At 39.4% G+C, this 13,729-nt stretch overlaps 1 long non-coding RNA gene across 2 annotated transcripts in view; it reads right to left on the reverse strand.

The window, feature by feature from the left end:
- LOC121489487 overlaps positions 1 to 13,729 on the reverse strand; it is a 93,287-nt gene that overhangs the window by 11,087 nt on the left and 68,471 nt on the right. The window lies entirely within an intron of this gene.

Raw genomic sequence — 13,729 nt, forward strand, 5'->3', positions numbered from 1 at the left:
GTGAAGTAACCTAAGTACTGAAAAACTATTGTATTTCTTTTTAAGACTTTAGCATTATAAGCTGTCAGTATCCTTTTGACTCAGATATTTTATTTGGTGATGCTTTATTCTCATTTTTTAAAATTATTGAGAAGTATTTGACAAATGTAAGTGTAAATATTTAAAATGTAAATGTGATGATTTGATATACATTGTGGAGTCATTAACACAATCACATCACCTCATATAGTTAATTGTTTTTTGGTGGTGGCGAGAATGCTTAAGGTCTACTTTCAGCAGCTTTGAAGTATATGGTACCATGTTATTGACCATAATCAGCACTGCTATACAGCAGATCCTCAGAGCTTACTCTTTATAACTGAAAGTTTGTACTCTTGGATCTACATTACCCTCTCTCTTCCATCCCCAGCCCTTGGCAGCCATCATTCGGTTATATTTCTATGATACTAGCTTTTTTTTTTTTTTTAATTCTACATATAAATGATACCATGCAGTATTTTTTGTCCATCGGGCTTAATTTCACTTAGCTCTCCAGGCTCATCCACACTGTTGCAAATGATAGTATTTCCTTTTTCTTTACGGCTGAATAATAATCCATTGTATATGTACCATTCATTTCAAGATTTTTTTTTTTTTTTAGTTCTCTTGATTTCTTTTTTGATCCGTTGGCTCCTCAGAAGTGTTTTGTTTAATTTCTACATACTTACAAACTTTTCCAGCTCTCCTATCATTGATTTGTAATTTCATACCATTGTGGTCAGAAAGATAGTTGATTATGATTTCAGTCTTCCTGTATTTGTTGAGACTTATTTTGTGTCTTAACATATGATCTATCCTGGAGAGTATTTTGTGTGTGCTTGAGAAGAACGTGTATTCTGCTGCTATTGGTTAAAATGTTCTGTATATGTCTGTTAGGTCCATTTGGTCTAAATTATCACTCAACTCTGTTATTTTCTCACTGATTTTCTGTCCAGATGATCTCTCCATTGTTAAAAGTAAGATATTGAAATCCTCTGCCATTATTGCATTACTATTTATTTTTGCTTTCAGATTTATTCATAATTGTTTAATATTTAGGTGTTCAATATTGGGTACATAAATAATTGTTATAGCCTCTTGATGAATTGGCCCTCATTATTGTTATATAATAACCTCCTTTGTTTATTGTTACAGCTTTTGAGTTAAAGTGAGTTTCGTCCCATATAACTACTTTTGTTTCCATTGGCATGGAGTATCTTTTTCTATCCTTTTACTTTTAGCTTATGAGTGCCCTGAAAGCTTAAGTTAGCATCTTATTGGCAACATATAGTTAGGTCTTGTGTTTATATCCATTTAGCCAATCTGTGTCTTTTAATTGGAGAATTTAAACCATTTACCTTTAGGTTAATTATTAATAGGTAAAGACTTACTATCTTCATTTTGTTAATTGATTTCTGATTGTTTTTCAGTTCCTTTTTTCCTTACTTCCTCTCTGTCTTTGTGAGTTGATTATTTTTGTAGTACTGTGCTTTCTTTTTATCATTTGTATATTTATTAGCGGCTTTTGCTTTGTGATTACCATGAGGCTCTCATAGTACATCTCAGTTACCATAGTCTTGTGTAAGTAAGCAAGCTGACAACAGCTGAACTTCAAAGGTTAAGCATTTCTTTAGCTTTTCTTATAAGGCAGGTCAAATGGTGATAGATTCCCTCAGTTTTTGTTTGTCTGGAAAAGTCTGTATCTCTCCTTCATTTTTGAAGGACAGCTTTGCTAGGTAAATATTCTTGGTTGACAGTTGACAGCTTTTTCTTTGAGTACTTAGAAATATATCATCCTACACTCTTCTGGCCTCTAAGGTTTCTGCTAAGAAATCTGCTGATAGCTGTATCAGGCTTCTTTTCTTTTGCTGCTTTCAAAATTCTTTTTCTTTGGTTTTTGAGATTTTTTTTATTATAATGTGTCTCAGTAAAGAGTTCTTTGGGTTGACTGTATTTGGGAATCTGTGAGTTTCATTTACCTGGGTGATCATATCTCCCCAGATTTGGGAGGTTTTTAGGCATTATTCTTTAAGTTTTCTATCCCTTTCTTTTTTTTTCTCCTTCTGAGACTCCTATAAAGCAAATATTGTTTCAGTTGATGTCCATAGTACAAATAGGCTTTCTTTACTCTTTTTAAAAAATATTAAAAAAATATTTATATGAATGATAGTTTTCTTAAGGATTTATTTATTTGAGAGAGAGTACAAATTGGGAGAAACAGAGGGAGAGAGAGAATCTTAACCAGAGTCCCCACTGAGCATGAAACCCAAGGCAGGGCTTGGTCCGAGGACCCTGGGATTATGACCTGAACCAAAATCAAGAGTTTGCTGCTTAACCCAATGAGCCACACAGGCATCCCTGTGAATGATACTTTTTAAAGGGAAGGCGCACCATTGAAGCCTAGTGAGGAAGGCATTAACAATCTTACTTTCTGAATTGTGAAGCCAGATTCAATGGCTGAGCCAAAGATATTCTGCTGCTTAGAATCCAGGTCCCCTTTTCTAAGTCTTAGGGTCTATAAGAACATAAAAGTTCCAGTCCTTCAGTCCTGTGGGCCCAGAGCAGAGGCTTCCAATGGTTGCTGGTTGTGGATTTCAAAGAAAAGGGCAACCTGCACACCAAGATTGGGGGCAGAGGAGAGGGTCCTAGTCCTCCAAAGCCCTTGGTGCCCAACTCTAGCAAAGGATGTTGGGGTGGAACAGTGAGACCCAAATGAGAGAATCCCCAGTAAGGCAGCTTTCTGTACCTTGTCCCTTGCTCAGTGCGCATACCAGTGTGCACACCAAAGGGTCCTGCACCCCCCAACCCCCCTTACAGCGCAGATCATCAGGCCCTTGTCCTGAGCTCAGGGGCCAAGAAGGGAGGACATCTGGTCCATGGTGATCTGAGAAGCAGCAGAGTACTGTGCTCTGGGTGCCCAGCTGAGTGCAGGGTCACCAAGGAGGCTAGTCTCCCGTGGGCAGTGCCATGTCCACTGCAGATGAAGGTGTGGGTTACTTAAACCATGAACACCAAGCATCCTCTCTTCCCAGCAGTGGTGGTCCTTGCTACCTTCCTCCTGGTGGATGAGCCTGCTATCCAGCTCATATCTCTTGCCACCATCCCTCCTCTGGCTGGAATCTGTGCTGTCTATCCACACTTTTTTTCTCTACTTTTTATTATCCTCGGGATAGTATCAAGAGAGCTCAGATTTTTTTCTTCTGCCTTTTTGAGCCTGCTGTTGAAGCTGTCTTGCATTTTTTATTTTATTCATCATATTGTAGTCCCCCCTCTATCCATTGAGGATACATTCTAAGACCTCCAGTGAATACCTGAAAACACAGATAGTTCTGAACCCAAATATGCTGTGTTTTTCTTAAGCACACTTACTTATGATGAAGTTTAATTTGTATGTTAGGCACAGTAAAAGATTAACAACAGTCACTTATAATGAAATAGAACAATTAGAAAAATATGCTATAATAAAGGTTATGTGAGTGTCATCTCAAAATAGTGTACTATATTCACCTTTCTTCCTGCGATGATACAAGATGATACAGTGCCTATATGATGAGATGAAGTGAGGTGAATGATATAAGCACTGTGATGTAGTAGTGCTAAGCCACTGTTGACTTTCAGACAATACGTCAGAAGGAGGATCATCTGTTTTGGATGATCCTGAATCATTGAGCCATAACGATGTCAGTGGTTGGATATCAGGAACAGACAATGTTGATGATTGAGGATCCTCAATAGTTGAAGGTTTTTTTGCTGAAATCTTTTAGAAGAACATTATAATCAGAAATGATTGTCTTTCTAACTCATCAAACTATGATGTAGAGGTTATAATCCTTTGGTGATCATATGGGTGACTTTAATGCTGCATTCCATCTAAGGATTGTATTCCATAAATTTGTCCTTTAATGTTTGTGCAATTTGATATACATCAGCCAATTTTGGGATTGTCTACATTGCTGGTTCTACTTAAGTTTCTTCTTCATATTCCTCTTCCTTTTTCTTTCTTTTTTTTTTTTTTTTTTTAAGATTTTATTTATTCACGAGAGACACAGAGAGAGGCAGAGACATAGGCAGAGGGAGAAGCAGGCTCTCGACCTGAGCCGAAGACAGATGGTCAACTACTGAGCCACCCAGGCACCCCTCATCTTCTCTTCTACACATGATTCCAGAAGTTCTTCTAATTCTTCATTTGTTAACACTTGTTGATGGCCTTCAGTATGTTCTTTCACTTCATCAAGAGTGTTGGTAATTCCTCTTTCAACAACTTGTCTTGCTGCTGAAGGATTCTCCTAACTTCTCCATCAGTCCCCGGGAAGCCTTGAAAATTAACCACAACTTCACTTGATAAGTTCTAGCAGGCATTTACAGTTCCTGGTTTTAATTCATCCACTGCAGCTTTGATGAATGTTACTGCATCAGCATAGTGAATGATTTCCAGCCCTGCGTTATGCCCAGATTAGGGTCTGCATCACTTGATGGTTGAATGCAATCAAATACGAGGCAGGTGTATGTGGCTTTCATAAAGTAAATGATGCCCTGGCCATGGGGCTGAAGCAGTGAGGTATTTGGAGGTTAAAATGCAACTTCAACATTTTCATTTTCATAGCAAACATTCAAGATGGTCAGGTACTGGCACTGTTATTAATAGGACTTTAAATTCCAACCCTTGCTCTTCCAAGTATTTTTTCTCTTTCAGGATGAAGCACTGGTGGAACCATTCCAGAGAAAAGATAGCTGTCACCCATGCTTTCTGATTATGTTGCCAGAACATGGGCAGATAATTTTTGTTTTCGTTTTTGAGACCACATGGGTTCTTTGCTTTGTACACTCTGCGTGGGATTATCCTATGCCTTGCACAAGTGTTGACACATAGTAGGAGTTAACTTGTCCTATGTTTTCTGCCCTGGTACCCCTCTTGCACTTTTATGAAGGTATGTTCTATTGGGCATCTTCTTCCAGAAGAGCCTCATTTCATTGCAGTTGAAGACTTGCTTTGGATGGTGGTATCCTTTCTCTTTTTTGGTGGGAAGGGTAGGGGCAGAGGGAGAGGAAGAGCAAGAATCTTAAGCAGGCTCTACACCCAGCATGGAGCCCGATGCTGGGCTCAATCTCATGACTCTAAGATCATGACCTAAGCCAAAATCAGGAGTCGGAGCTTTATTGAGCCATCCATGTGCCCCAAGTATCCTTTCTCTTTAATCAACTTTTTCAACTCACCAAACATGTAGCAACACCTTCTTCATTGTTAGTCATAGTCTTTCCAGTAGTTTTTATGTTTTTTAGTCCAAACTTATTTTTGAATCTATGTAATAACCATCTGTTACTTGTGGTAAATGGCTTGGCATCACTTGTTTTAGGAGATCCCCCATCATTGGAGGGGCCAAGCTCCCACTGTCTCTGCAGAGGTCCCTGGGTGTGGCAATGGTGGCAAGGGCCATTGGGATCCTCAGAGCCAGAGGCTCCTCATCCTCCAGGTCTCCTGAAGCCTTTACAGGCTCAGTGTTTTCTGGCACAACATGCTGCCATCAGTCAAAACATTTTGTGTTCATGTCCTCCACCCATAAATTTGATGCCTTTTCCATCTTAACTAAGCACTTATCATACACTGTGGCTGTAACTTCTGCAGTTTGAGGTGCAACAGCAAAACTAGCACAAATTTCTTTTTCCTTCTTCACAAATTTATGGGTGGAAGATTAATTCTTACTGGAGATCTTAGCAGCCTCAGCCTACGATTTTTTTTTTTCCTTGTTAAGTCGAAAACTTTACTTTTCACCGAGAAGCATTTTAAGGCTTTTCTTTAGCTTCTCTGATTTGCCAGTCCTGCCCTTAGGGGCTGTTATTTCATAAAATAAGGGTTACTTAGACACAGGCACCTCAAAACCACAACAGCCCATCTGATAAAGGAGGTGGCTACTCGGTGACTAGTAGGCGGGTAGTTTATGCCATGTGAATATGCTGGACAGTGGGATGATTCATGCCTTCAATAGGGTGGAGCAGGACAGCTTGAGATTTCATCATGCCATTCAGGGCACGATGTAAAACTTAGGAATTACTTGTTTCTGGAATTTTCTGTTCCATATTTTTGGACTACAGTTCACCACAGATAATTGAAACCGTGGAAAGCAAAACAAGTGACTACTGTATTCTTCAGCTCCAGAGTTTCTGTTTGGTTCTTTTTTATGATTCCCATCTCTGTCAAACTTTTGTTCATGTGTTGCTTTCCTGAGTTCATTGAGTTACCTATTTATGTTCTCTTGAATCTTGCTGAGCTTCCTTAAAATGATTATTTTGAATTCTTTTTTCAGGTAACTCACAGATCTATAATTTTGGGCGCTTGGTTACAGGAAAATTATTGTGTTCCTTTGGTGGTATCTTTCCATGCTTTTTCATGTTTCTGATGGCTTTGCATTGATGTCTGTACATTTTGCGGGAGCAGTGACCTCTTCCAGCTTTTTTTTGGCCTGGCTTTGGTGGGAGACTTTCACCTGAAGGTGGCTGTGAGAGCCCTGGCTGGCAGGGGCGCAATATCTTTGGTTCCTGGGAAAACACAGCGGCTTACTCTCTGTGCAACCCTATTAGCCAAGGTCAGTGTTGGTACAAACTTGAAGCGATCTTCTGTGGCCAAGACTGCACAGGTCCTGTGGGTGGCAGTGGTGGTGAGGGCTATTGGGATCCTTAGAGGAAAAGGCTCCTGGAGTCCTTCAGTTCCCCCATTTTGCCCATGGGAGAAGCTGTCCCTTCTAGCTGAGGGGATACCTCCTGGCACTTGGTCTGCCATCCTGGCACTCTGAGCAGGAGTAGAGTGGAGTCTTGGGATCATGGATATGGAACCACCACAGTAACTGGGTCTGTGGGCAGGGGTGCACTTGGCAGTAGCACTGGTGTCTGAGGTGCAGGTATGTGCTGATCTTCTGTGAAACCAGGGTGCTAGTTGGGCTCCTTTCAGTGACTCAGGTGGAGTGGTGGGGAGGAAGACACAGCAGCACAGGCCCTTAATGACAGGGTGCGGGAGTGCCTTGGGCCCAAGGGAGTAGAGTGCAGTAGCAACATGGCCTAGGGATGGTGGGTCTGAGTTCTAACTCTGGGCCCAGGAGGCAGTCTTGGAAGAGCAGCCACAGGAGCACATCCCTAGTGGAGGCCCACTAAAGCCACATGTTGGGACCCAGGGGGAAGGTTGCAGAAGAGTGGAAGCTTAGCCACTATGGTGATTTCAGAGCCGTGATCTGGGACCTGTGGGGGCCCATCTCAGAGTAGTGCAGCCTGGCCCCAGTGCTGGCAGTGAAAGCGTGACCTGGGATTTTGAGAGCAGGGCGCAGAGCAGCAACAGGTGTCCCAGAGACAAAGTTGCAACACAGTGGGTAGAGCACAGAGCACTAGCAGCTCTGGTCCTGTACATGGCAAGGTGCTGTGGCATCCAGAGCTCTGAGAGTAGGGCGTAGCCACAACTGAGGCCTCTGGGGGAGGAGGAGATACAGCAGCTAGAATTGGTGTTGGTGAAGACTGTGAGGTCTTCAGCAGCAAAGGCTGCAAAACGTCCGCAGCAGTGAGGCTTGCTGAGGTTTCCCTCTCTTCCTTCCCATGAGGTAATCTCCGTGAGAACCCCTCGTGGTGCCCAGCTGCTCTGTACCAAGAGGAGGTGACACAGCTAAAATGCTTCCGGTGCTTTTCCAGATGGTTTCCCATGTTTTTTGTTTTTTTTTTTTTAAGATTTTATTTATTTATTCAGAGAGAGAGAGGCAGAGACACAGGCAGAGGGAGAAGCAGGCATCATACAGAGAGCCTGACGTGGGACTCGATCCAGGGTCTCCAGGATCACGCCCTGGGCTGCAGGCGGCGCTAAACCGCTGCGCCACCGGGGCTGCCCTTCCCATGTTTTGTTTTGTTTTTGTTTTTGTTTTAGCTCTGCAGGGTTTTTGCTGCTCCTTAGTCCTCCAGAGTTCTCCCTGTTTTAGGGGAACATAGTTTTCCCTGCTTTTGTCATTTTGTAATTAGTTGTTTATCATTTTTGTTATTTTTGTGGGGGAGATGAGCCTTAGTCACCTCTTAGCCCCTCCATTTGCAGACACCACCCTCTTCCTAACCATTGGTAATTGCTCTGTTGAGTCTTCACCCTCCTCTCTAATTTGATATTCCTTCTATCAGATGGACTTCGTGTTTGGATTTTGCTGAGACTAATCATGCCTGTTCTGATGAGATGATCTTAAACATCAGGAGTACTGCTTTCTGTGGTTTGACTTTTGTTGTGTTCTCTTATCCCTGAGGTATTCAGTATTGCTAATTCTTGCAAAAAAAATGCTTAGGAGACGAATGCCATTTAGTATTCCAGAAAATCAGCAATATTAGTAATATTTTATTCTTGTCATTTTTTTACTTATTAACATTTTAATGTATACTATTTACCATTATGATATTAATATTTATTAATTATTTACGAACAACCCTTTGTTTTTTTCTTAATCATTAGCTATGTTAATTTCTTTGCTTTCTGATACTCACTTGTTAAGACATATTGGCATACTGGTTTCTGCTGTATTATTTTCAAATTAATGATCTTTCGAACTGAGATATATGCCAGAGCAACTTTGTCTGTGTTTTGTTTGTTCCATGTTCTTTTGGATAAAGCACTTCAAAACATAAGCTGTGAAAAAATATTTTTCTGAAGTGTCCTTTTTGCCTAACAATGGTCCTGTTTAATCTGCCTCCTGGGGACAGATTTCTACCTGGATTGAAATGAAAGTGCATAGGAGCCACTAATGAATTACCTATTAAAAGGGAGATGTTGGGACCCCTGGGTGCCTCAGCTATTGAGCATCTGCTCAGGCTGTGATCCCGGAGTCCTGGGATCGAGTCCCACATTGGGCTCCCTGCATGAAGCCTGTTTCTCCCTCTGCCTACCTTCTTCCTAACCATTGGTAATTGCTCTGTTGAGTCTCCACTCTCCTCTCTAATTTGATATTCCTTCTGCCTATGTCTGTGCTCTCTCTCTGTGTCTCTCATGAATAAATAAATAAAATCTCTCTTAAAAAAATGTATCTTTGGAGACTAGGTTAAATGGTCATTTTTTATAAAGGTAGGACCAGTTGACCTGCTTTTTAATTTTTTTTATATATATACTTTTAAAGATTTTATTTACTTATTCATGAGGGACACACAGTGAGAGGCAGAGACATAGACTAAGGAAGAAGCAGGCTCCCTGTGAGGAACCTGATGATGGGACTGGATCCCAGTACCCTGGGATTATGACGACCTGAGCCAAAGGCGGATGTTCAATCACTGAGCCACCCAGGAGTCCCAACTTGTTCTTTTTATTTAGTAACATCACTATGAATGTTACTCCCCAAATGGTCATGGAAAACAATAATTTGGGGGAGAGGGAAAGAGTGGGTTGTGAAATTATTGAGAGGGAGCAGTAAAGATAACTGCTGTTTGGTGTAGGCTGCAGGCAGGCTTACCAAAGAAACTACATGCTGTGAATGCTAATAGGATATGTTATATTTTGAAGGCAGACTTAGTTTCTAAGACACTGTGGAGAATATAAACTCCTTGAGAGCAGGGACTGAGACTTCTACATCTTTGATGCCAACAGTGTGGGATCCCAGGAATGTTCTGCACGTGGTTGAGTCCAGTGTTAGTAAACGAATGGCAGCATTAAGTAGTTCTTTTTCTATTATATACTTAGAAGTTTCCTCTTTCTTCTGCACCACAAACCCGTATTTCAAATTTCCCTGCCCCCACAAAGCTTCCAAAGCCGATACACTTTTGAGTCTAGAGCTGCTGGTAAACCCATTCGCCAAATCCAGCCTGCCGTCTATTTTTGTATAGCCTATGAACTAAGTCTGGTTTTTACATTCTTAAATAGTTGAAAAAAGTCAAAAGGATAATATTACTTTGTAATATGAAAATAATGTGAAATTAAATTTCTGTTTCTGTAAAGTCTTACTGGAACACAGCTACCATGCTCATTTATTTCCTTGTCCTCTCTGGCTGTTTTTGGGTTGCAGTAGCAGAGTGGTTGGAATAGAGACCATCTGGCCAGGAAGGTTGAAAACATTACCACCTAGCCCTTTGCAGAAAAAGTTTGCCTACTCGTACATCCTTGGTCTATAGAAATGTAGAAGCTCCATCAATAAATAAGAAGTCAACTGTGGTACCATGATAACCTAGAGCGAGAAGTTCAGGTGCTTATCACTGAATACTGTGAAAGCACTTCAGTCTATTATGAGAATCCTGTAGGGAAGGCATTAACTCCATTTTACAGATGAAAAAATTGAGGTATAGAGAGGTTACCTTGGCAAAGATTAAGTATGAAATTCCCATACTTAATATGAATTTCACACTTAGGCAGTCAAACTCGAGTCTTTGCACCTTACTCCTCTGCTACACCACCTCCTCTTAGAGACCTCAGCTCATTTGGTATTCTGAGAACAAATAGGTTATTCTGGATGGGATGAGTGTTCTCTTGCTGCAGCTTAGACTTTTCAATATCTGATTGTACTAAATATTACATGTCAGAAAGTAATTCGGTGTTCCTTTTGAATGGAATTATGAAATACTCAACATCAAAGGTAACAAGCTTGCAAGACTTGTTGGGGATGGAGTCAATGGGGAAGGACAGGGTTATTATAAAATGTTTTCACTATGTTCTCAAGGTGAAGGCTGCAGTGAGGCTGACAAGGCTGAGAGGTGGGGGTAATTGTTTTATGGATCCTATTTTAATACTTGGGTAAAGGGCTGATGATTCTGAGGTATTAAGCTAGATCTGCTTTTGAATTTCTAAGTGAGTGTTATCAAGGAAAATTTGAATTTCTTTAGGATGAAAACTGAAAAATCATTGTGGACTCACATGCTCACACTGAGCATACTCATAGATAGTATGCTCAGTAACAAATTTACAATATGAATCCTTATTCCCCCCTGTTGAACAAGAGAACAAAATAGTAGAATTAAATGGCAGAGAGAGGATTCAAACCCAAAGCTTCACTGCAAAGCCCATGACCTCACCCCCTATGTTTCTTTGGCACCATATTGCAGGATAAACTATGCTTTGCATGTTCCTTACGGGAAATGTGGGTAAGACTGGAAGGTATTTCTAAAGAATAAAAACAATAAAATACGCTACCTTGTTGTACATTGATCTCAGAAACCTTCCTGTTTCTCCTAGGGTAAAATGCAGGTCTCTGCCGGCATTTAGGCCCCTCCACAGTGTGGTTTCTAGCTACCTTCCAGCTTTTATAGCAGCCATCTGTTCTTGGCTAATCACTATTCTACTCACCGTCATACCTGCATCATACCTACACCAGCCTGTTTCAGTCCCCAGTAAATTGCCTATCAATCTTGTGCTCTCACTGTTTTTTTTAAAAGACCAACTTTGATTCCAGCCTTCTTGCTTCCAGATTACCCAGACCTTTGGCAATACGTTCCTCTATTTGTTCACTCATTGCACAGATTCATATTTATCTCCATGTTTTTTATGTCCCTCCAACAAGATTGTAAATTCTTCAAGTGCAGGTTCTTAATATAGTGTGTCCTCAGAACCTAACACATAAGGGATGCTCAATTCAAAGTAATTAATGGTGGTAAAATACATTCCATAAGATTAGTACCTTTTTCTGAAATTGCAAAGGGTGGAGAGCATAAGTGTTGACTACTCTCTGAGAAAGGAGTTGTTATGTGGGCAGAGTTCTAGATATGGGCTGTTCCCTACTCTTCCCTGTTACTATGCACCATAAATACATTTTTAAAGACTGACTCAGGCAGTACTGTTTAATCCCTGCCTATTCTTGGCTTTCCCTCTAGGTGCCAGGAAAAGCAAACAAATGTTAAGTTCTCCTTCCTAGTTCAGTCTATGCAATGCTGCTTTAAAAAAAATCTGCTCCCAACTATCTTTGGCTTTGAAAAGGTCATTGCTTACTTTTCCTTTGTCTGGAGCAGTGACTTTTCAAACTTTTGTGTGCAAGTACTCCCTAATACTTTTTTAAAAACTAGTTTTAAAAGGGAACTATCAACATTATACTTAAAGCTGTCCCTACGTTTAAATATTGGCAAAGGGATATAATTCCCAGCATAGTATAAATATTGACATTTTACAACAAAATGTTCATTACTCTTTCAGGTATACCCAACAGAGTCGAGATATCATAGAATTTAATACCATTAACCATTACAGAAAATAATAACACAAATATTTAAAATTTCAAATATTTGTTTTTTCTTGAAATTATATTTTCATTGCAATTCCCTCACAAGACTTTATCCTAATGTAACAACAGCAAAACCCTACCATAATACCTACAAGGGACCTAAAAAAATGGATCTGTGAAAACGTGAGGTCATATTATTAGAATAATAATGAGGGAGAAAGTGTATGTTTTAGTCTGTACTGCCACACAGGACAAAAGTAAAAGTAGTGAGACTTACTGTACAAACTGACCAGGCACTAAGCTAAACTAAGTGATCACAAGGTGACCACTTTCTAACCACCACCACCAGTGCATGCCTTCCCCAGAGAAGTTTACAATATTTGGGAATAGGAGGCTAGTTTGAGGGATAAGGAAGGGGTCAAGTTCATTAGATTCGATTTTCATATTTCTGGAATTGGTTGCCTTAAAATTTTACTGTGTTTTTATGCTTGAAAGTCATATCGATCACATTGTCCTACATCTTTGCAACAAAAATGAATATATACATTTAAAATTTTATTTTCTTGTGATCTTAAAGCTGTGCTAAATTTCTTCTATTTTGAGTTTAAATTATATGTAATTGATCAAAATATAAATACATTTAAAAATTTGACACTTATTAAATGGAAAGTTTTTGAAAGTTTTTTTTTAAAGTCTTCTTTTAATGAGATTATTTTCTGATTAGTTTATATGTCTTTGGATAAATGGCATTATTAGAATGAAGGAGGGTTCAGCATTAATTCTATATCTAACTTGCATTTCTATCTTTGTAAATCCTGACAACAGCCCCTAAATAAAGGGATGGGAATGGAAGTAGCTTTATTAAAACAATTTCCCTCAATTTTTAAAATTCCATGCCAAAAATCGTATTGTAGTTTTAATCATCCTTCAGCTGACAGTATGGTTAGTTTATTGTTCATTTTTGTTGTTGTTGTTGAAAACAGAAAATTGGTAGCTAACATTTAGCAAAGTTTTTATTCTCAAATTTGGGAACATAAACCGAGAGGGCTTTACCAAGATGATCAAATGACTGTTAATTGTAACTGTTACTCTTTCACTTAGAAAAGCTTTATTTGATTTAACATATTTAACCCAGTTGGGAAATCCAGTCTGTTACTTCCAAAACATCTTTCAGATATACTCTTTTGATAGAGTTAGTGCTTTAAATATATTTTCATCATAATATTTATTTCACTAAATATGTAATTCATGAAAACCTTGGGACTGCAGATTTAATCACTTTATGGCAGATGTCCACCGTACAATGAAACCAAATCAAATATCCACCGTCTCATGATTAAATAGCTAAATCAGACTTCTTTCCGTCAGGAAGTCTGACTTGAAAATTCAAACGTTGTGTTAAGAAATTTTGAAGAATATTATAAAAATCATTAAGAACATCACCGAAGACTTCTTGTAAAAGGTTACTAAAATTAGTCAAGGCTTAAAATTACATAGATTTAACATAATTTAAGAAACAAGATAAATCAATTTACTACTTCTCATTATTTAACTTGTAACAATCACAGTTCTCT

This window comes from Vulpes lagopus, chromosome 4 (assembly GCF_018345385.1).
Source record: "Vulpes lagopus strain Blue_001 chromosome 4, ASM1834538v1, whole genome shotgun sequence".
Taxonomy (NCBI): domain Eukaryota; kingdom Metazoa; phylum Chordata; class Mammalia; order Carnivora; family Canidae; genus Vulpes; species Vulpes lagopus.